The sequence below is a fragment of the Lepidochelys olivacea genome, assembly GCF_965140295.1.
Source record: "Lepidochelys olivacea isolate rLepOli2 genome assembly, chromosome: 15".
Lineage (NCBI taxonomy): Eukaryota > Metazoa > Chordata > Testudines > Cheloniidae > Lepidochelys > Lepidochelys olivacea.
The window spans coordinates 9653596-9674625 of record NC_140425.1 but is presented as its reverse complement, the minus strand read 5'-3'; the positions used below and the strand labels follow the sequence as shown (position 1 = coordinate 9674625).

Sequence of the window (21030 nt, the reverse complement as noted above, 5' to 3'; positions counted from 1 at the left end):
CATCCTGGGCAGGTTGATTCTGCCAGTATCTCAGAATTCTCAACCCTGAGTTTGCTTGTATTCTAGACAGAGGGAACTAGGAAATAAAATGCAAAATGATTACGCTGCCTGTTAACAACCATTGGAAGAGATTTCCAAAGGATGTGGTTAATTCATCATCACTTGGAGCCTGCAAATCGAGACTGGATGTCTTTCTTAAAATATGCTCTTGTTCAACCGCAAGATATTGGTCTTGATAATGTTTACTTTACATAGTGAGACAGAATCATTCCCTCCACTGCAGGAATTGCTGGATAGCCTGTTTTTTGCAGGAGGTCAGACTAGATGATCATATTGGTCCCTTCGGGCCTTAAAATCTATGAATCTATGAAAACATTTAGTGCTAAACTGTGGGATTAAGCCACATCGTTGCATTGTGTGTGGCACAGAGCTGCATGGTCCTAGTAGGAGCTCTGGGGAGGCCTCGTGCCTCCTGGAGCTCCTGGGAAACACAGGCACAATGCATCTCTTGAAGAGGGTGCAGCATGCACTCCCTGCCTCTCTTTCAGTCCTTGCTGAGGATGTTGAAGAAAGGCGGAGTTGGAATTCTGGGTGGAAATCCAGAAGGGTCAAAATGGGAAAAAAATGTCCACGGGAGAACATGCCAGTTGCACAGTTGGTTCATAATAGGCAATAGGGCTGGCTTCTGATCTCACGTCTGCCAGGACAAACCAGGAGTGACTCCACTGAAGCCAACAGAGTAACATCAATGTAAAACCAAGAGGAGATCAGTAACAAGCCCATCTGTTTTTATTTCTTTAATCCTGCTGTGTCATGTTATAACAAATCATGTGAAAGAAGGATCCATCATGAGATTTAAAATGGGAATATTTTACCAGCAGAGGGAAAATGACAACCCACTGACACTGGGTTTTAGTCCATATTCCAGGCTATGTGATGAAAGGCCCCCCAGTAATGAGCTGCCTTGTAGTCAGTGTCGGCAGGGAGGCCCAGGACAGAACGAGGCTGGGACGCTGAGCTTTTTTCTCTTATCCCAATTATTTTCAAAAATTCTGAGCACCTCCTGCTCTCAGTGAAGTCCAGGCTAGCTGCAGCTGTTTGTCACCACTGAAAATCAGGCCACTAGCATTGGTTTCACCGGACGGGGGTCGAGGTACAATGGTTGGTTCATGAGGGTGAAGCTTGCTTGCATAACTCACGCTACACTCATTCAGTGCACAAGAGAGCATCGGTTTCCACAGCTGCTAGGATAAATTAATTTAGAATAAAAGGATGTGTTTAAACTAGTGACACTTATCCAAATCAACTGCAATAACCCAAACCAAACATTTGGGGAGAGGGGTTCAGGTAAAATTGGACACAAAGTGGAAGCACCCTTAGTTTTAGATTTGTTTTTTTGCATCCAAATCCCAAATCCTGACCATCAAGATTTTGCAGTCCCGTTCATGTGAAGCTTGCTTGCATAACTCATAACTCAAAAACCAGTCCTGTTTTTGTCCATCTCTAGTTATGGATTAAGAAATCTCTAGTATATGAACACTGGGGGCTCAGTGGGTATAAATCAGTGTAGCTTCACTGATGCAGCGAGGCCAGTTTATGCCAGCTGAGTATCTGGTTCAAGACTCATTTGTAACTGTTGGGGCAGAGAGAACTCTAGGGGTTAAAGGGAAGAGCATCCTTCATAATTAGGACAGATCAGAAATGGAGCAAAATGTGCTTGTAGCTGAATCAGATGCCCTCTAAGCAGCCTGGAGTCTGGAGCTGGGATCTGACGGACACTCGGTGGAGAATGCGATTTTTATCCGTAATGACCGAGGAGGACGCCTCACGGTCTGAGGCGAATGGCAATTACCGGACCCTTTTGTCACATCCCCTGCAACCAAAGCAAAAGAAAGGAAAATTAATGAAAATAACAACAGAGAAGGATCCTAACTAGCACCCCCCCTCCTCTCTTTTTCTAAATCAGCTGCCCTACATAAAAAGTCTCTCAACCACCAATGTGAAACAAGAATTTTCCCCCTCCCTCTCCCTAATGAGCATAGAGACGCCAGCTTGGGGGCTGCAGCCAGTGTTAAATTAGCGGAGAAGGCCATCCGAAGTGGACTGACTCCACTGTAAACTGCCTTAAGTGTCTGTTTATTAAATCACACCATCGCTTAGAGTCTGCCCTGCTGCCACATCAGAGCTGTCTGCACACAGACAAACTCAGGGCGCTCCCAGGAGAGCTGGATACTGATGATAATAATGGGGAGTGGGAGAAATACAACCCACCACCAACAATGGCCCCCTTGTCAGATGCCCTCGTGTTATTCTTTAACGGCAAAGAGGACTCTGTTGTGGGGGTGAATGTTTCTACTTGTGACAGTTGAGAAATCGGAAATCCTGAAACTTTAAAATCTTCCTCCTCTCTCTGTTGCATGGAAGGCAAGTTACAACATTAATTTCTCCACTGAACTAGCTTGTATGAGCGCTGGAGCTGCAGCCTGAGTGTCCTGAAAGTGCCAGTGAATTCTGTTGCTGGGAGGCCTGGTCTAAGCATAGCACTGAGAGCCAGGGTCCCCTGAGCCCCAGTCTCAGCTCTTCAGCTGACTTACTGTGTGGCTTGGGGCAAGTCACTTAGTAGCTGGGATCCCCAGAAGCCCCATTTGCAAAACAGGGATGATAACACTTACTTAGCTCATAGGGGGCTTTGAAAATGGAAAAGTTACTGTTTTATTAAAGCAACATGAAGATTATGGGCTTTCTGTGTGTTTGTACAGAACCTAGCACAATGAGGGCCTGATCCTGATTGGGACCTCTATGCATTTCTGAAAAATGATAATAGACTGCTTTTAGAGGTGTTACACGGGTGCATGGGGATAAGAGCAATATGCAAGTTGTAAAGTATGATTCTCCACCCCGGGGTATGATTCTCCACCCTGGGGTATGATTCTCCACCCCGGACTAAGAGCAAGTCCCATTGATTTCAGTAAACATTGCTTTTACCTAGAAGTCAGAAAACTGGGTCCCACGGTTAATTCTAAGCATCACAATGGTAAGGTGACCCTGGAAGCTATTTTGCCTTTCACTGATGAATGGCAACACAAAGTAGAGACAGAAAGAAATACCAGTTCAAGATAATTTTTGTTCCACATTTGAATGTCCCCCATGTTATGGGTTAGGTAAGAAAAACCTAAATTCCAAGGAAACCTATGAAATAGAAAATCCACAAAAGAAATGCCCCTCCTCTCTGGAAAGAGCTGGATCACAGGATGTCTGACATTTCGGCCCCAGCTGGTGCTTTCAAACTGCATGTCACTTTATATTATAACATTCATGAAATATAGGGAGAAATCTAGGGAAGACACAATGGGACTGCACTAGTTTAATGATTTCTAGAGACATGGGTTCAAATTGTACTTATGTCAGCCATGTCACCTGTGGAATGAATTTGGTGGTCTCAGCCTGTCCCTAGTAGCCATTTGTTTATATCACTGACCACACAGTTAGTTGTTGCCTCTGCACGTGGAATAGTAAAAGAGGTTAGAGATTAGGGTTGTGCTGCACTGGAAGCACTTTGCAGCGGATGTTTGTACAGCACTCGTACAGTTTGTACAGTGGCGGGGGAGGGATAGCCCAGTGGTTTGAGCATTGGCCTGCTAAACCCAGGGTTGTGAGTTCAATCCTTGAGGGGGCCATTTAGGGATCTGGGGCAAAAATTGGGGATTGGTCCTGCTTTGAGCAGGGGGTTGGACTAGATGACCTCCTGTGGTCCCTTCCAACCCTGATATTCTATGATTCACTTGTCTCTAGCTAGTGTTATTCATTGCTTACGTTCATGAATGCTAGACTCACTGCCAATGTGTTGAGGAAAAGAAACATTTCTGGTCGCTGGGTATAACCTTATTGGCTGGGAATTGCAAAGGCGCCTAAGGGAAGGAGGTGCCCAACTCATCAAACTTCAGTAGGATTTAGGCACCCAACTCCTTCAGGCTCCTATCACAATCCTAGCCATCATGCTCAAGGTGTCCTTAAGAGGGGCTAGCCACATTCCAGAGTGGTGCAGGTATGTATATGCGGGCCCGAATGAGGGTCTACATTTGCTTCAGGCTTCTCTTATGAGTTACTAAGGCTTGCTGAACAGCGAGTCCTCAACTCAGACCCCTTCAAAGGCTCTGCATTTAAGATTTAAACATGTTTATGCCATATGGTGTCTGGTAAGACGAGGAACTGACTTCTACTGCATGGATTTTCCTTTTGCTGTATTATGACAAATTGATGCATGAGTTCCCTGTCAATTCCACTGCTATTCACACGCCCCCCTACCCCTCCCTGCCAAGCACTGCACATGGGCCTCTGGATACTCCCACCCATTCCTCAGGGCTGTCTCCCAGGAGAGCAGGATAGGCTGCACAGCCAAGCTGCCTCAGCAGAGGTGGTTCTTTGTCATTGTAACACAGAGCGAAAAAGCAGCCGTGTGTCCTAAGCAGGGGATGTGCTGAGTGGAATTGGAATGGGATAGGAGGGCTGCTTTCCATTTCCCCTTCAAATGCTGGGCACTAATAATCTCTTCCGATCATCTTGAAATTGCCAAGTAATTGACTCCTGCCAACCCACTGCACAAACCTCCCTGATTGAAAAAGCAGGAAGCTGGTGACAGCAATCACCCAAACGTGTTCAAATTAGCCAAACTTCCCGACTCGAGCCAGGTCAAGAGAGGCAGCTCAGAGGTCACGGGGCAGCGGAGATGGAGGCCTGCCCCACTTCCTCTGCCCTCCCATGCCTCTGGGGCATCATGGAGAGACCAGGGATCCACAGCTGGGGCACATAGCACCTGAGTGGCTGGGCCAACAGAGATCTGTTTATTCAGGATATCTGCTAAGTGTTAGCTGAAATGGCGGGGCTGGTGGGGGGGCAAAGAAAGGAGGAAGAGCCTGTTTGTGTGAGTGGCAGGCTAGCAGTTGTGTTCTGTGCTGGTGATCCAATGTCCGAGTCTTAGGTGTGTTCTCTCTCTCTGGTGCCTGTGGAAGTGATGGATCAAGAGCACTAAAGTTGGGCGGCCGAAGCTGTGCCAAACTCCCACAAGGGGCATTGTCAATGCACACACACAGCTGCTTGGAGCTTGGAGCATAGGGGAGGATGCACACAGCACCACTGCGTGGTAGGGAGTGCCATGATCTCCCTTACAGGTCCATGTGTCTGAGCAGGCAGGGGAAGGGGAATGAAACCCTAGCCTTGCATCTTCCATGCCTTTTGTCACTCCTTTTGTGGGGACTGCAGCCATGCTTGTGGCTTTTGCCTGGGAACACAAAGGGGAAAAGGATCAGGCCTGTGGATGCTATTTAAGACTCAGAGAGAAGTATTGTTCTAAGGCCCTTAAGCATCACCACTCATGTCACAAGTATAAGATGGGACGGAGGAGAGTTTTCAGACCAGTCTCCTTGTGCATTAAGTTCTCCACTCACCTTCATTTGTTTGTGCAGAGGAACTGGGGAAGGAGCAGTCTGCCTGTGACAGCGGTGTGTGTGCTGCGGCAGGTCGGGACCTCTGCCTGTGAGAGGACCACTGCCCGCAGGCCTCCCATGTCTCCTCACAGAAGCTCGGTCTGGGAAGCTCTGTCACCCCCTGACAAAGGTCACTTTTACATCCCGTTTTCTCAAAAGTCATGCCATGACCCCAGGTGTTGGAGAAGAGGATGGCTTCCTTTTATGTCCTTTATTTGACCCCACATTGCAAACAAATATACTTTTTATTATTTGCCTTGCCTTCCCTTCCCTCAAAGGCTGACGCCCCACTCACCCCCAATGCAGGAACACAAGTTATTTCATGCCGTGCATGGTCCACATGCTGGCGATAAGCCTGCATCAGTAGATTTCTCCCCTTTCACCACTTCATTCTGGGGCCACCCCTTCCTGTGCTCCTGTCCCCACCTGCTCCTTTTTAAAAAGAAAAAGCCCTTCAGGAACTGTCCCGATGCAGTTGCAGTCTGCTGCAGTTTCCACGGTATGCATCCGATGAAGTGAGCTGTAGCTCACGAAAGCTCATGCTCAAATAAATTGGTTAGTCTCTAAGGTGCCACAAGTCCTCCTTTTCTTGATGCCTGCACTATCACTGTTGTAAGCTGCAGGATTTGAGGCCATCACCGTAGTAATGTTTTGGGTCCCCTCAGAGTTGGGGAGGATGGGCGAGCAACCAACCTTCTCTAACCCCTTGTGAATGCCTTGTGGATGGGCGTGTCTCCTGGAGGGAACATTGCCTTCCCTTCCTCTTTCTACTAGAGCCCATGCTTGTCACTGAGAGGTGGGGGTAAGAGAAACAAAAAGCTTGATCCTCAGCAAGTGTAGATTCACATAGTTCTGTTGAAGTCAATAGACAGATTTACACCAGCTGATGATCTGGCCCACTGTCATGACTCTGGCAACGAGTCATGAGCCGGGAGGCCAGCTGGAGGAAATGGTTCATTGCTTTTTTTTTCTTTAAATACAGAGAGGAAGTTTGGCCCCGTGACTGGGGCGCTAACAGGAGACCCAGGTTCAAATCCTTGCTGTGCCACAAACTCCCTATGTTACCTTAGTTAAGTCACTTAGTGTCTCTCTGCCTCAGTTTCCCATCTATAAAATGGGTATAATAGGACTATACTACCTCACTGGAGTCCTGTGAGGAAACATTTGTTACAGATGCCGAGATGCTCATATATAAAATGATGGGGGACGTATAAGTACTTAAGATGTATTACCCATCCCAGGTGGTGCTGTGTGTTTGTCTGGAGATACACACTGCATGTTTTTCCTCCCAAGATCTTGCTTATCCACCAGCTGTCTACAGACGCTCTGCCAACAGCTTCAGTGCAAGTTCTGGGTGCTCAACCCCTCTGAAGAGGAGGTTGCTTATTTAGGTGCCTAGTTAACTTTAGGTACCCAGGATTGGAATGACAGCCTAAATTTTTAAGTGTGTGACTGCTTGGAGGGAAGGAAAGGGTACGTTTTTTTTATTAAGTGACATGGGAGAGTCATGCCGACTTTAAACCCCTAGGTCAAAAATGTGTATTCCCCCAAGAGTGATGTTTCATTCAGAATTAGAGCTGATCAAAACTTCACTGAAACATTGTTTTCATTGAAAAATGTCTACTTGTCTATGATGAAAATGTTCATTTTGATTTCAGTTTTACAGTTTTTTCCGTAATTTTCCTCCCCCTCTCCTTTTTATTTTTTAAAGAGGAGGGAAGAAAAGGGAGGGGGGAAACAGAAAATGATTTTGTTTGAATTTTGTTACCAAACCAAAGTAGTCCCCAAAAACAGATAGAATTTTACCTTGTCTATTCAGAATATGATGTAACCTCTGAATCTTGTATCACCCCTCCATTCTCCTCCTACCTGTTGGGCTGTCTAGTAATTGGGGTCCATGAAGACCTTACTAGCTAGAAGGGCACTGTGCTATCTGCTTTAGGAGCTGGATTTGGACTAGCTATTTAGTCCTGGCTTGAAATCAGTGTGAGCTAAGGTTTTGGAAATAGACAGAGAGAGCTGCCCTCCTCAGAACTGGTCATCTTTACTGAAGGATCTTGCAAGAATCAGCTTATCCCTTCACTGCACCCTGCTAACTGATTAGGGCGAAGGAATCCTTTGGTTTGATTGGGTTGGCTTTTCAGTGGTGTTTGATTATAATTATATTTGTACCCTAATCATGTTTTCATGATGCTGCTTGGTGCCCTGAGCATCTCAGCCAAGCTGTGTGGGACTGGGGCTTATGGGGTGTTTTCTATGCAAAAAACTTTTGGGCCAATCTCGAAGTCACTGGGAAATTTACTTGAGTAAGAACTTTGGGATTTTATTGTTTGTCTGTTTCTTTATTTAGCACCTTAACTGTTTTTATAGGGTTGGATAAATGATTCGTTCTAATTGTTATCTTCTTTATGGACTTAGGTCCAGACAAACAATGAGTAAGGGTGGCAGAAGTCATCCCACTGAAATCAGTGGGATTGCATGCAAAGCAAGAGACTGCACATAGCCCTGATCCTGCTATGAGCTCAGAACAGCTGGGCTCTTATGTATGCCCAATGTCTCATTGACTTGAACATGGAGAATAAAAGACAACACTGTGGGTTTTTCCTCTCCTTTTGGGAAAATGTTACAGAATGCAATAGGAATGAAACCAAGAGGGTTCTACAGAAATGTCATAGGGTTGTTTAAAAATTATTCCCAAAGCCTATGTGCTTTAATAATATATGGCCCCCATTTCCACAGTATCTGAGCATTTGTCAGGACTGGGATGTGGGTGGTCCAGCCTAGTGGTTAGCACCAGGACCCGGAACCAGGAATCAAGCCAAGCTTGGGTCAGAGCTGGAGCCAGGAGTCAATATCTGGAGCCAGAAACTGGGCAAGGGAGCGGGGAAGGAGTAAGGCTGGGGACGAGGCAGGCAGAGGCGTGATCACAGCTGCAGGTATAAGCACTGAGCAGCCGGTGACCTGCTGCTGCTGCTGAGCTTAAATGCAGACCTGTTAGCTCCTTTCAGCTGTAGCCCAGGCCTGGCCCAACACGAGTAGTTAATACATAGAGGGGGCCTCATATTTTGAAAGATAGAATTAGGGATGTAAATGAATCAGGTTGAAAGTAGAATGTTTGGGCTGAATAAGAAAAGCAGATAGGTCAGTCGGCTCGGCAGACAGAATGTCTGAGCCAATTAAGATAAGAAGGAGAACACGCAGGGACCTATTTACTGTGAATGAGATAACCAGGGAAGTCAGGAATGTAGAAATGAGGTAAAGAGGAAGTGGAACCATGGTCCGTGCGTGGACAGCACATGCTGAACAGGGATTGGTTCCTGCAAAGTAACCAAGCCAAGCCAAAAATGTGTGATGCCATGTACAGTAAATGCAATGAGATATGTAGTGGATATAATGGTAGAGGGTTTCTGTGTAACTTTGGAGCTGTGATGTATCCTTCATCCACCCCCCCATGCATTTGAATCTGATCAAACTAGCGTAGCACTGCTGTATTCCAGATAAAGATAGAATCATAGAATATCAGGGTTGGAAGGGACCTCAGGAGGTCATCTAGTCCAAACCCCTGCTCAAAGCAGGGCCAATCCCCAGTTTTTGCCCCAGATCCCTAAATGGCCCCCTCAAGGATTGAACTCACAACCCTGGGTTTAGCAGGCCAATGCTCAAACCACTGAGCTATCCCTCCCCCCCCGATGAGCAGACTAATTACTAATTCCACTCGGGACTGATCCAGATACCTGAGTAACAAAGGCTTAGAGTCTAACCGAGTTCTTGGGAAGCTGAGTGGAAAGAGGGCTTGGAGGGAACCCCAATGGAAGCTAATTGGGCGGGCTGGCAATTCTGCCACAGCCCTGCTGGGCTCATTAACCTGCCTGAAGCCTGAACTGGCCAGCCGGGCTCAGCAGAGGGAACTCAACCCCATGGTTTCTGACAGAGCTCACAATCATTTATGTGTTTATTTCACAACACCCCTTGGAGGTAGGGAAGTGCTATTATCCCCATTTTACTGAGGAGACACTGAGGCAAAGAGGGGCTAAGGGCTAGAGTTGCAGAGGTATGTGGGGACCTAAGTATATTGATTTTGAGAGGGTTACGCGTGCCTAAATACCTTTAGAAATCTGCCTCTAAGTGACTTGACCAAGGTGCCATAGTAAATATGCAGCAGAGCAGGGTCTTGAACCCAGGCCTCCCAAATACTAGGCAAGTGTCATCCTTCCTCTCTGAGCCACTCATAGAATCCTATGGCAGAGATCTAATTCTTCATTGATTTTCATAGGATGGTGTAAAGAAAAAGCTATAGAAAGGTTCTCGTCTGTTAATTTGCCCAGGACTTTTCCATAAGGACTGGGCTGAGTAGTCAATGGAGAAGGTGTTGCACTGTCTTTGTGAAACATCTTTATGACTGGTCACAAGCCATTGTGGATGCCCTAAACATAGCAGAAACTCATTTCTGCCCATCCTGATAAAGGCCACCTTGGCTGAAAATGTTTGAAATTGAGTGTCTGGTTGCCCTCAACAGGGAAGAAACTCTTCTCGGCTTTAAACAGTTCAATCTACACACAGTTTGCTCTGGAGGAGCTGCGGTTTTGCTGTCAAAATGTGTTGCAGGTACAGGGGCACAATATATTACTTTTAAGGGGATGCTTTTGCTTTTCAGTGCACATCACCTCACACCCTGTATTCACTTTCCGGGCCCGCTCTAAGGATGCTATTTTCCTGCAGATCGTTGACACACACTATTTTATATTCTGTATCTATCCTAAGCAGAGAGGTTCCCCTGACATGATAATACTTAGATAGATTTGGGAAATCCTCCTTGATGTCCATACATGGAGCTGAACATGACATCCATATGGTGAGATCAGCTGCCATTGCAACTGATTTGCAAAACCAAGCCGTCAAATCTTTCCTTTTGTATTTAGAGCGATTTAACTGTGGCAAGTCCCTGGTGCAAATGTGAAGAAGAAAAAAATATTTATTGCTGGTTGAAATTTTTCACCTGAAAACTTTTCTCATCCAAAAATATGGTTTAATAAAAATCAGTATTTTCGTCAGGAAAATAATGATTTGAACAAAGTTTTTCACTTTTCTGATTGGGAGGATGAAAACAAATAACATCATGTCAACACACTGAGTATTTTCATTTCAATCAAAAATGTCAATTTTTCCATTTCAATATTTCTGATTGAAAACTTTTTCATATCATGCAATTTTTCCAGATTTTGTTTTTTCCTTCAGATTCAGAACAGAAAGTAATTTCAAAATGTCAGAATTTCCCCCAAAACGAAAATTCTATTGTTTAAATAGCTCTCACTTTTCCTGGCATCACATCACTGGTAATGCCGCAGATCTCCTGGTCCTATGGGACGTGTTTTGAAAAGTCTTGTGTTCCAAGCTGTGAGTCAGAAACAGAGTTGGACAAATAATTTGTGAGGAATAATTTATTCAGTGAATTTTGTCTTGTTTTCTGTTTGTGAATTATTTGTGAAAATATCATGGTTGCTCAAGTGTATGATAAGAATTCTGTTGGATAATTCTTTGTAGTTGTTTGTGAATAGTTTGATACATATATCAATATTTGAAGTTGGAGCTATGATTGGCTATATTAGAGACAGAGTATTTCTGTTCCTTGAGTGAACGAGTCTAATTCTCAGAATCAGGGTCCTGGTGCTTATAATGATGAATTAATAATTAGCTTTTTGTAAATATTTTCGGATATACACTTAAAATTCACTGCATCTAAAAATGTTCTTGTCAGCAAGTTCGTTCACCAGAATATCCAGGAAAAAAAGCAAATGCAAGAGGCATGTAAACAGAGGTGGAGTGACATTTATTTTAAAATTATGACTGTTTATTATTAGTGTTATGGTAAAACTCAGTTGAGAATGGGGCCCTGTTTGTGCTAGGCACATGGTGTGAGACTCTCTTTCCAAGCAGTTTATAATCCGAGAGCTTGTCTACACCTGGAAATTGCACTGGTTTAACTAAACTGGTTTGGAAAATGTTAGTGTTTTGTTACCAGATTAACATGGGGAATAGAGGGTAAGTGACTTTGCCAGGGTCACACTGCGGGTCTGTCGCTGAGGCAGGGACAAACCCCAGGTGTAATGACTGACTAGTCCAGTGCCCTGTCTACTGGACAAAAGTACCTCTAAAAGGATGTACGTCTACAATCTACAAGTACCTCTACAATCCATCGATCTTCCTGAAAACACCATCCTAGCCACTATGGATGTAGAAGCCCTCTTCACCAACATTCCACACAAAGATGGACTACAAGCCATCAGGAACAGTATCCCCGATAATGTCATGGCAAACCTAGTGGCTGAACTTTGTGACTTTGTCCTCAACCATAACTATTTCACATTTGGGGACAATGTATACCTTCAAATCAGCGGCACTGCTATGGGTACCCACATGGCCCCACAGTATGCCAACATTTTTATGGCTGACTTAGAACAATGCTTCCTCAGCTCTCGTCCCCTAACGTCCCTACTCTACTTGCGCTACATTGATGACATCTTCATCATCTGGACCCATGGAAAAGAAGCCCTTGAGGAATTCCACCATGATTTCAACAATTTCCATTCCACCATCAGCCTCAGCCTGGACCAGTCCACACAAGAGATCCACTTCCTGGACACTGCAGTGCTAATAAGTGATGGTCACATAAACACTACCCTATACCGGAAACCTACTGACCGCTTTGCCTACCTACGTGCCTCCAGCTTTCATCCATACCACACCACACGATCCATTGTCTACAGCCAAGCTCTACGATACAACCGCATTTGCTCCAACCCCTCAAACAGAGACAAACACCTACAAGATCTCTATCAAGCGTTCTTACAACTACAAGACCCACCTGCTGAAGTGAAGAAACAGATTGACAGAGCCAGAAGAGTTCCCAGAAGTTACCTACTACAGAACAGGCCCAACAAAGAAAGTAACAGAACGCCACAAGCCATCACCTTCAGCCCCCAACTAAAACCTCTCCAACGCATCATCAAGGATCTACAACTTATCCTGAAGGACGACCCATCAGTCTCACAGATCTTGGGAGACAGGCCAGTCCTTGTTTACAGACAGCCCCCAACCTGAAGCAAATACTCACCAGCAACCACACACCACACAACAGAACCACTAACCCAGGAACCTATCCTTGCAACAAAGCCTGTTGCCAACTGTGTCCACATATCTATTCAGGGGACATGATCATTGGGCCTAATCACATCAGCCCCACTGTCAGAGGCTTGTTCACCTGCGCATCTACCAATGTGATATATGCCATCATGTGCCAGCAATGCCCCTCTGCCGTATTGCCGTGTACATTGGCCAAACTGGACAGTCTCTACGTAAAAGAATAAGTGGACCCAAATCAGACGTCAGGAATTATAATGTTCAAAAACCAGTTGGAGGACACTTCAATCTCTCTGGTCACTCGATTACAGACCTAAAATTGGCAATTCTTCAACAAAAAAACTTCAAAAACAGACTCCAACGAGAGACTGCTGAATTGGAATTAATTTGCAAATTGGATACAATTAACTTAGGCTTGAATAAAGACGGGAAGTGGATGGGTCATTACACAAAGTAAAACTATTTCCCCATGTTTATTCCCCCCCCCCATTGTTCTTCAGACTTTCTTGTCAACTGCTGGAAATGGCCCACCTTGATTATCACTACAAAAGGTTTCTCCTCCCCCTCCCACCCCCCCCCCCCACGCTCTCCTGCTGGTAATAGCTCACCTTATCTTACTCTTGTCACAGTGTGTATGGTAACACCCATTGTTTCATGATCTCTGTGTATATAAATCTCCCCACTGTATTTTCCACTGAATGCATCCGATGAAGTGAGCTGTAGCTCACGAAAGCTTATGCTCAACTACATTTGTTAGTCTCTAAGGTGCCACAAGTCCTCCTGTTCTTTTTGCGGGTACAGACTAACATGGCTGCTACTCTGAAACCTGTCTAAAAGGATGGGATCTCTGAAAATGTGTGTGCAGTATTTGCTCTGCTCTAGTCAGAAGGGAGATTGTCCCACTAATTGGGTCGTAAAGTGACTATTTTATTCTGTTTAGGTTCTTATACCCATCACCAGGGTAAGTGAGTGCCTGTCTAAGGATCTCTCTCTCACTATTCTTTTCAGCTGTGTTTATTTTCTTCTCATTCCGCCCCCCCCCCCCCCAACCATTCCTTACAAGTTCATGAAGAGCATTCAGACCCCATCAGGGGTCTCTGCAGATCTCCTAAGAAGATTAAGCTCGCTGAATATTTCATGCCCTCTGATTGACAGCTCTTGAGGACCTGTTGGAAGCCTGGCGCCCGCATTCTAGTTAAAAAGTGGGGGGAAAAGAGACAAGAAAATCACATACACAGAAAAAAATTGATCCTATGGGCCAGACCTCTGCTGATGGAAGGCAATAGGCGGAGGTGGTCTCCCCCCTGCCCCCCCCAAACACTCCCACCAGTCTCTACTCTGAAATAAAAGGCAAGTAATGGGATTTTAAGAGCCAGGGAGTACTCAGACGACATGGTCACCCCCCTTTGGGGCTGCAGTGCACATGCACGTGGTCCCTAAAGAACCATTGTAAACCTCCGTCCCTGACTCTCTTTCTGTGCTGGCGTTCTTCCTCTCCTAACAAGCTGACCCAGCCAAACTGATGGTCTCTCATTAGAGGCTGAACTGAGGAGTGAGTCCCATGCTCTCTGGCAGCCGTTTCCCCCCATTAAGGACTTGTGCTGCCCCCTGGTTTAAAAGCAGGGGGGGAGAACTGGCAACCTGTAAATTCTCACCAGACTGCTATAGGTTTGCCTCCTAATCATCTAGTTATGGGCGGCTGAGAAGTTTCTCCCTCATTTAGGAAGGCAGGGCCAAGGGGATCCCCTCGCAGTTCCTTGGTGGAAGTGGGGGGAGGATGGGGAATGAGAGGAAGGCTGCAAAAAAAAACCCCAACCTTTGCTGCACCAATCAGCGAGATTTACTGCTGCACTCACCACAAATATTAGTATCAAAAACAGCAGGGCCCTGTTAGCCTTGTACCTGTGGCTCCAGGAATAAGCTCATTATTCAGAATCCATTCTCGGTGCATGGAGCAAATGGCATTTAACCTGGGACTGCCTCAGAGGAAATGGGCTGATGCAGACTCATTGACAATGAGTCTCTTTCAGAGGGGGACTGATCCTGCCAGGTGCTGATCATCTACTCCAGGAAGTCGCTTGGCACCTCTCAGGATCAGGCCCCTTTTTGCTAATGCAATTCCGGAGGCCGAGTGAAAAGCTGATCTCGCCAGGGTTCAGCTCCTGGAAATTCAGCCTGGAGTTTCCCAAGCTCTGTGAACCTTCACCCAGGCCAAGCGGGGCTGACGTGTAGGTTCACACTTAGGGGCCAAACTACAGCCCCCCTTTAGCCGTCGTGTATTGGAGGAGGAGAAAGGGTGTAGGGAGCCCCTATTTTCCCAGAATTGCTGCACAGGAGGCAGCCGTAATTTGGCAGCCAGGGCTTCATGAGTGCAAGTGGTGAAGCATTAGGGATGTAATATTTACTTCCTTAGATGGGGCAGGGCCAGGACTGCATCACCCCACTCTTGCAAACCTGCCGGTGGCTGCTGAAGGGCAGGAGAGAAGGCCAATGGTGAGCATGCTCTGACCAGCATCTGAAGAGATCGGATACCTGCTCCTGCCTTCAGCAGGCCTCATGTCTCTACCCCCACACCACTCAGGCAGGGTATCTCTTCCTCTAATGTGACTCTGGTTCCTAAGACTCTGAAATGAAGAGAAACTCACCAGCTCTTACGTTTTAGCCGTAAGTCAAGATGAAAATTCTGTGAGTTCCCCTTTGACCTGTCAGCTCATGGGTTCATTCAAGCCCCAAACTCGACCTGAAGTGCAGAGGTATCAGCCACCTTGCATTGGCACCGTGCCCATAGGACACCCTATGGATTTAAGCTGTGGCGTTTCAGGCAGAGACAGGTCTGATTTTTAAGTTTTAAGAAGTCTTCTCCATGTCTGTAAAGCTCTGCTCTCCTGTCTGGGTGCTGGATCCCAACTCCAACATTCTGTCATCTCAGCATGCATCAAGGAGACTTTTTCATACCCTTTTTTACCCCTTGGAGGGATGCCTTCAACGCAGAGGTGAGGCATGCTGGCCGGTGACATTGTGCATGCGTGCATGTGATCTTGTACTGTTGCTGCCCATGCCATGCATGGACTGTGGGATGAGAACCTGATGCCTTTTGCAGCTCATGGGATTGTTAGGGCTGGAGTGGGACCTGCAGTAAATCTGAATGGGCTGCTGCTTTGCAGGTCATTGGGACTGTCAGTGGATGGGGTGGCCAGGGGGACCTTTGTCAGAGTTGTTGCCATGGGTTAGGAAGAATGATGGCTTGTGAGAAGGGTTCAGGAGCTTGTGTGTGTGTGATAAGCAGGAGGGGTTTTGGACAGCTGGTAGGAGGGTAGGTTGGGACTCATGCTTGTGGTGGCAAAGGACTGGCGTGTGCCTGGGAGAACAGCACTCACTGGCAGGGTGGACATAGTGTGTCTGAAGTTGCTGAAGGGGGAAGGTTTTGGAAAGGAAATGTCACTCGAGGGAGGCAGGACCTGTTACTGAGGGGAATGCTCATTTCCATCCCCTCTTCCTGGCTCTCCATCATCCCCCTTTGCTCTGTGACTCTCGCTTCACCAACCTAGCCTCAAATCTTGGGTCTGCTGTACTGCCTGCTCCTTAGCTTTCTGTCAACTTCCTGCCTCTGCCTGCTGGGCTACCATGCCGGGGAATGCAGGGTGTGATCTGTGACATGCCAGGCTCCCTCACGATGTCACAAGGTCTGCAGTGAGGAAGACGAGGCAGTGGCAAAGGGCAGAGAGAGAGAGAAGCAGGTGAACTAGCAGGAAGAAGGCACATTGTGACCGGCTGCATTGGTCCTGGATTTGCATTCTGTGATCTAGTAGGGTGGGGAATGCAGAGAACCACAGGAGGCGGCAGAGATGGGGATAAGGAAGGGGCCTCTGGCTGGGTGTGTACTGGAGTTGGGACAACCCGTTCATGGCAGGTTTAGTTGAATCATCTGGGATGTTGGGACCACTCCAACAAATCTGGGACCATCTTGGTAGACCAGGATGGCTAGTCACCCTGCCTGATAGCCTGTGACATGAAATCCAGTCAGGATCTCCTTCATGGCAGTACAGATTTGCCTCAACTTGGCTCATCCTTCCACAGGGCTTTATCCAGAGTCTTTCACAGGCCTCTAAAAACTCCCTTGAGGATCATTAAACGTCGCTTCAATATTTTCAGCTGACGTGTGAGTGGGCCATGCACTAGATGAAGACCTCGGCCCACTTGAACACTGGACTTTACAGGGTATACAAGGGACTTGGCACATAAAAGGTTCAGGCAGTTTTAGAAAGCATCTGTTGAGCCAGTAAGTTATCTGATAACATCACCTATTTAATGTCAATTAGTGTTTTTAACAACCAATTGATGTCCCATTAACTTGCAATAGCAATCTTGGTGAAATGCCAGTACAGTCCTTCAATGGTGCTTACCCAGCCAAAGTACTCGGCATGGGATGTGCAGCTCAGATTGCACTTTGCCTGAAGCCTGGGTTCATTTTTTGTTTGTTTGTTTTGGTGTTGGAGGAAGAGGGGATCTTTACTGTGTTTATAATTATAAGGAACATTGCAAAAGGATTTATATACAGACAGGGTCAAAGGAAGCATTGACTCCGGAGTCTTGCCAGTCTTGTGTCAATGACAAGAAGGACTGAGAATCTGGCTGGGGGAATTTGCCTGGTACATTCCACTGTTAGTAGGGTTCCTAGGGGTATGATTACGGAGAAATGGAGAGATAAGCCCCCAAAAGCTTGAGCCTGGGTCTAGCCCCATAGCTAGTTCATTAGCACTCTACAGTGACCTCTGTATTGAGGCCTGGGTTCAAGTCCCAGCATCTCACTTCCTGGGGCTGGGATTGCTGCATAGACAGTGAGTGAGTTGCTTAGGAGGCCAGGGGACTGACGGAGTACCAGGAATTGCTCAAAAGAGAACTTTTCACCTCCTCTTCCCCGAGGGGCAGCACCAATGGGCTTTGTTGGGGACATTGTCCTCTCTTTCTTGGGTGGAAGGGTAGGGCTGGGGATTGGGCTCAAGTGGTAACCTCACGTGAAGCATAAGGGCCTGATTCCAATCTCAGTTACACTCACTGGCGTGAATCAGGAGTGTCTTGGCTGTCTTTTTTGGAGCCCCTCCAGATTCACGCTAGGCTAGAATCTGCCCTACCGTGTTAGTGGGATTGAAAAGTCTAACCGTGAGTCCCTGTCTCAGGGCACTCGAAGGAGGAAGAGTCACAGCAGCAGGGATATCTTGCAGAGGGTGTATCCCCTGCAGGCATAATTTCTCCCTGAGCTCCACTCAGGGTGGTGCAACTCCATCCTACCCCCAACAGTGGGGTAGTCCTTGAAGACACAAATTAGATAAGAACTCTCCCCCCACCCCCAACAACGCAGCACCCTAACTGGCTCTCCAGAAAGGTCCAAGATTAGGGGGGTTTGGAAACTAAACTACCCTTTGGCAGCATAGCTCCCTGGCATGGCCAGCCAATGCTACCACAGCAGCCTCCCTACCCCCCTTGGAACGCACAGAGAGAACAGGCCCTATGTCTCTTCCCTGTCAAATTCCGCCGCTTCCTTCAGATAAATGGCAGGTACCCCGGAGGAAACTGCAACTGCAGGTCGTTTTTCTTGCTGGTGAGCTGAAGCCAACCTGCTGTTCTGTTGGCAGATCTTTGGTTCTCTGCCAGCCACACAATCCCATGGGCCCTCCGACGAAAGAAGCTCTCATCGGTGCTCACATGCCACTGAAGAGCCTTGCCACTGAGACCCTGCAGCAGTGACTCAATGGATTTGGAAGGCTGCATTTTCTGATCAAGGAGCACTTTCTATCTCCTGGGTTACATGAAGAATGGTAACGAATTTAGGTTGCTGAGAATGTCTCCTTCTGCCTTATCCACATGGAAGAAAACCTATTTCCATAGAGGCCATGCATCCATCATCTTCAGTTCTCAGTCCCAGTGCAGGACAAAGGGCTCTTCCGTGTTACCTCATTCATTCATCCACCATCCATTCTCAGTCCACTACAGCAAAGATCTGTTCAGGACCACCCCTATTCACTAATGCATCCATCACGCATTTCGTACCCACTGCAGTGTTCAACACAGCCCCTGCCCCGCTGCTACCGGCGCTGATTTGCCATGGCTGCTGTGGCAAAGGGGACTGACTAAACTCTGCATTCTAGTGCATTAACAGGGTGCCTTAGCATGGCAAATTCATTTAAGCCAACTGCGTGGCACATCTGTGCACATTTGTGGGACTGTGTCAAGATTGTTATAGTAATAACAAGGTGAGGAAAAACTTAGTTTTTTTTTTTTTAGGACAAGATGAATGGGTGTGAAGCAAATAAGAACCCTGCTGATGCTGTTGCTCATGTTCAACAACAAAGTGGGACTGAAGCTTTTGTAAGGTTCACAAATGTCTGGGTAATTTTTCTCCCTTTCAGTTTGCGGCTAGGATTGGAACCAGAGAAGCCAAAATACCACACTAAAGACTGTTCTTCTGGCACTTGTGGCTGTGAGCAGAAGCAAGAAGTACCAGAAATCACGCAAGATAATTGCTTCCTCATAAGATTTGCAGCCCAGTTTTGCAGAGTTGGGAGGTTTGCTCAATTTGCTTTAGCATCCAGTAAGACAGCAAACATCTGGGTGCCTATTTGAGCCAAACTTGGGGCCCCATCTTTTAAGGAGCTACATTTGGGTGGGGCCCTGCATCTGCATAGAGCTCAAGCCGTTTTGAACGTTATGTCTTTCTAAGGTTCTGTTCATTGTTCATTTCCATGACTCCAAAGAATCCGGGGTTGTGATTCAGGCTCCTATTTTCTCCACTTCCATGCGAGAACAGAGCTTCCCCCTGGGAATGTGATCATGTTTCTTGAGAGTTTCCAAATTTCTTCTAGGAAAAAATATTACTGAAGGGAAATTCTGTCATTTTCACCCATGAGAGAGCTTTCCTGAGGGATAAAGGGGCAGCTTTATGCCTGCAAAAACTGCATTTTTGCTTTTGAAGAAACCAGGTGAAGATCTGAGGCAAATCCACAAAATGTTTTGGTTTGTATGGAGTGCGATTTTTCACCAGTGTTGCCAGTGGTGAGCATTTTCTATCTAATCTGCTTTATTTTAAAGGGCCAATACGCTGTCTGCTGATTGCAAATGTCTAAAGGCATGTGGGAAGGAAGGAGTTAAAGATTATGACTCTCTAAGCCATCCACAGCAGGGAATGACCCAGTTTAGAAGGGTTAACAGTATTTGGTTTTTCAGAACTATTTGTTATATCAAGTTAGTGCAAGTAGAGGTCGCAAAGGTCACCACGCCTCCCTCTCCATTCCCAGCCCCCGCTCCTTCCCTTGTTTCTTGTCTAATCTGATGACCTCAGACAGCTCTTTCCTTATGATGTTCTTGACAGCATCTTCAGAGAATATGCAGCTTGACGCCAGTCGTCTCTCCCTTTCTCTCCTGCCCCTCAGGAGAGAGCCTTGCATGCTAAAAGGCACTTTGTGCTGCGGGGAGGAAAGCCGTAGCAATTTGTTCTGTGGTTTTTGGACATGAATAGCTCAGCAAACGGTTTCCCTTCCATGAGCACCTCATCCTCTTTCTCTTTCTTTCTTATTACCTCTCTTAAAAGCAGTAACATCCTTCCATAATTCTGACTTGCCAGGAATAGCTTCCTGATCCTCTCATATCCATTTCATCTCACGAGGAGACGTTAGCTATAGCTGACTTCCCTGCTCTGAGAGCCTCCAAATGAGTTTTTTTGGAGGGGTGCAAGGTGATGTGTTACCGTTTTTGGACACCAGATGGCGACAGGGAGTTTGTGTCTATGTTTAGCAGCCACAGGAGGGGGGGCTTTGCTACAGCAACCTGAGATTTCAGTAGGGAAGAGCTTATTATTCTGAGGATTCCCCCCCCCCCCCCACACACACACAGTAGATTTTGGCAAGGTGTCTTATTTGTGGCCTGATTTTCAAAGGTGTTGAGCTCCCACAAATCCCATGGAAATCAAGGGAAACTGTGGTTGCTCAGCACCTTTCAAAAATCAGGCCTCCAGGGGTTGTTTATTTTCATGTGCAAGCATTTTTGAGTCTCACCAGCATTGCTACATTATCCTGGCACCAGACTGAGAAACAGAAACAGAACAGAAAATGCCGAACCTGCCCTCAAACCAGTGAAGACCCTGGCTGTTGGTTAGCATCCTGTGCTTTCTCACTTTTCTGCACATATGACCCTCTCTGGTGCAGCTGGCTGGCTGCTAAAGATTGTGTTCCCTCATGGTCTTTTCCAGGTGCCCATCCCTGCAGCCAGAGCTGGGGGAACCATACTAGCCTTTGGGGATGAAGTTGGCAGGAGGTATAATGGGTTATTTTTCTTGCTTTCCAGCTCTTTAGATGCCATATCAGCAGTTAGACCTGGTTTCTCAGTTGTGTGCTATTCAAGGGGGCATGGAGTCTTC

The 21030-nt window shown here is 46.6% G+C and overlaps 1 long non-coding RNA gene across 1 annotated transcript in view; it reads right to left on the bottom strand.

The window, feature by feature from the left end:
* Window positions 1–782: 782 nt before the first annotated feature.
* The window catches only part of LOC311531589, a 173384-nt gene continuing 153136 nt past the window's right edge, over window positions 783–21030 (bottom strand). The window contains exon 2 of the long non-coding RNA XR_014714248.1: window positions 783–1873. This is a non-coding gene — a long non-coding RNA (uncharacterized lncRNA). The remainder of the gene's footprint in view (window positions 1874–21030) is intronic.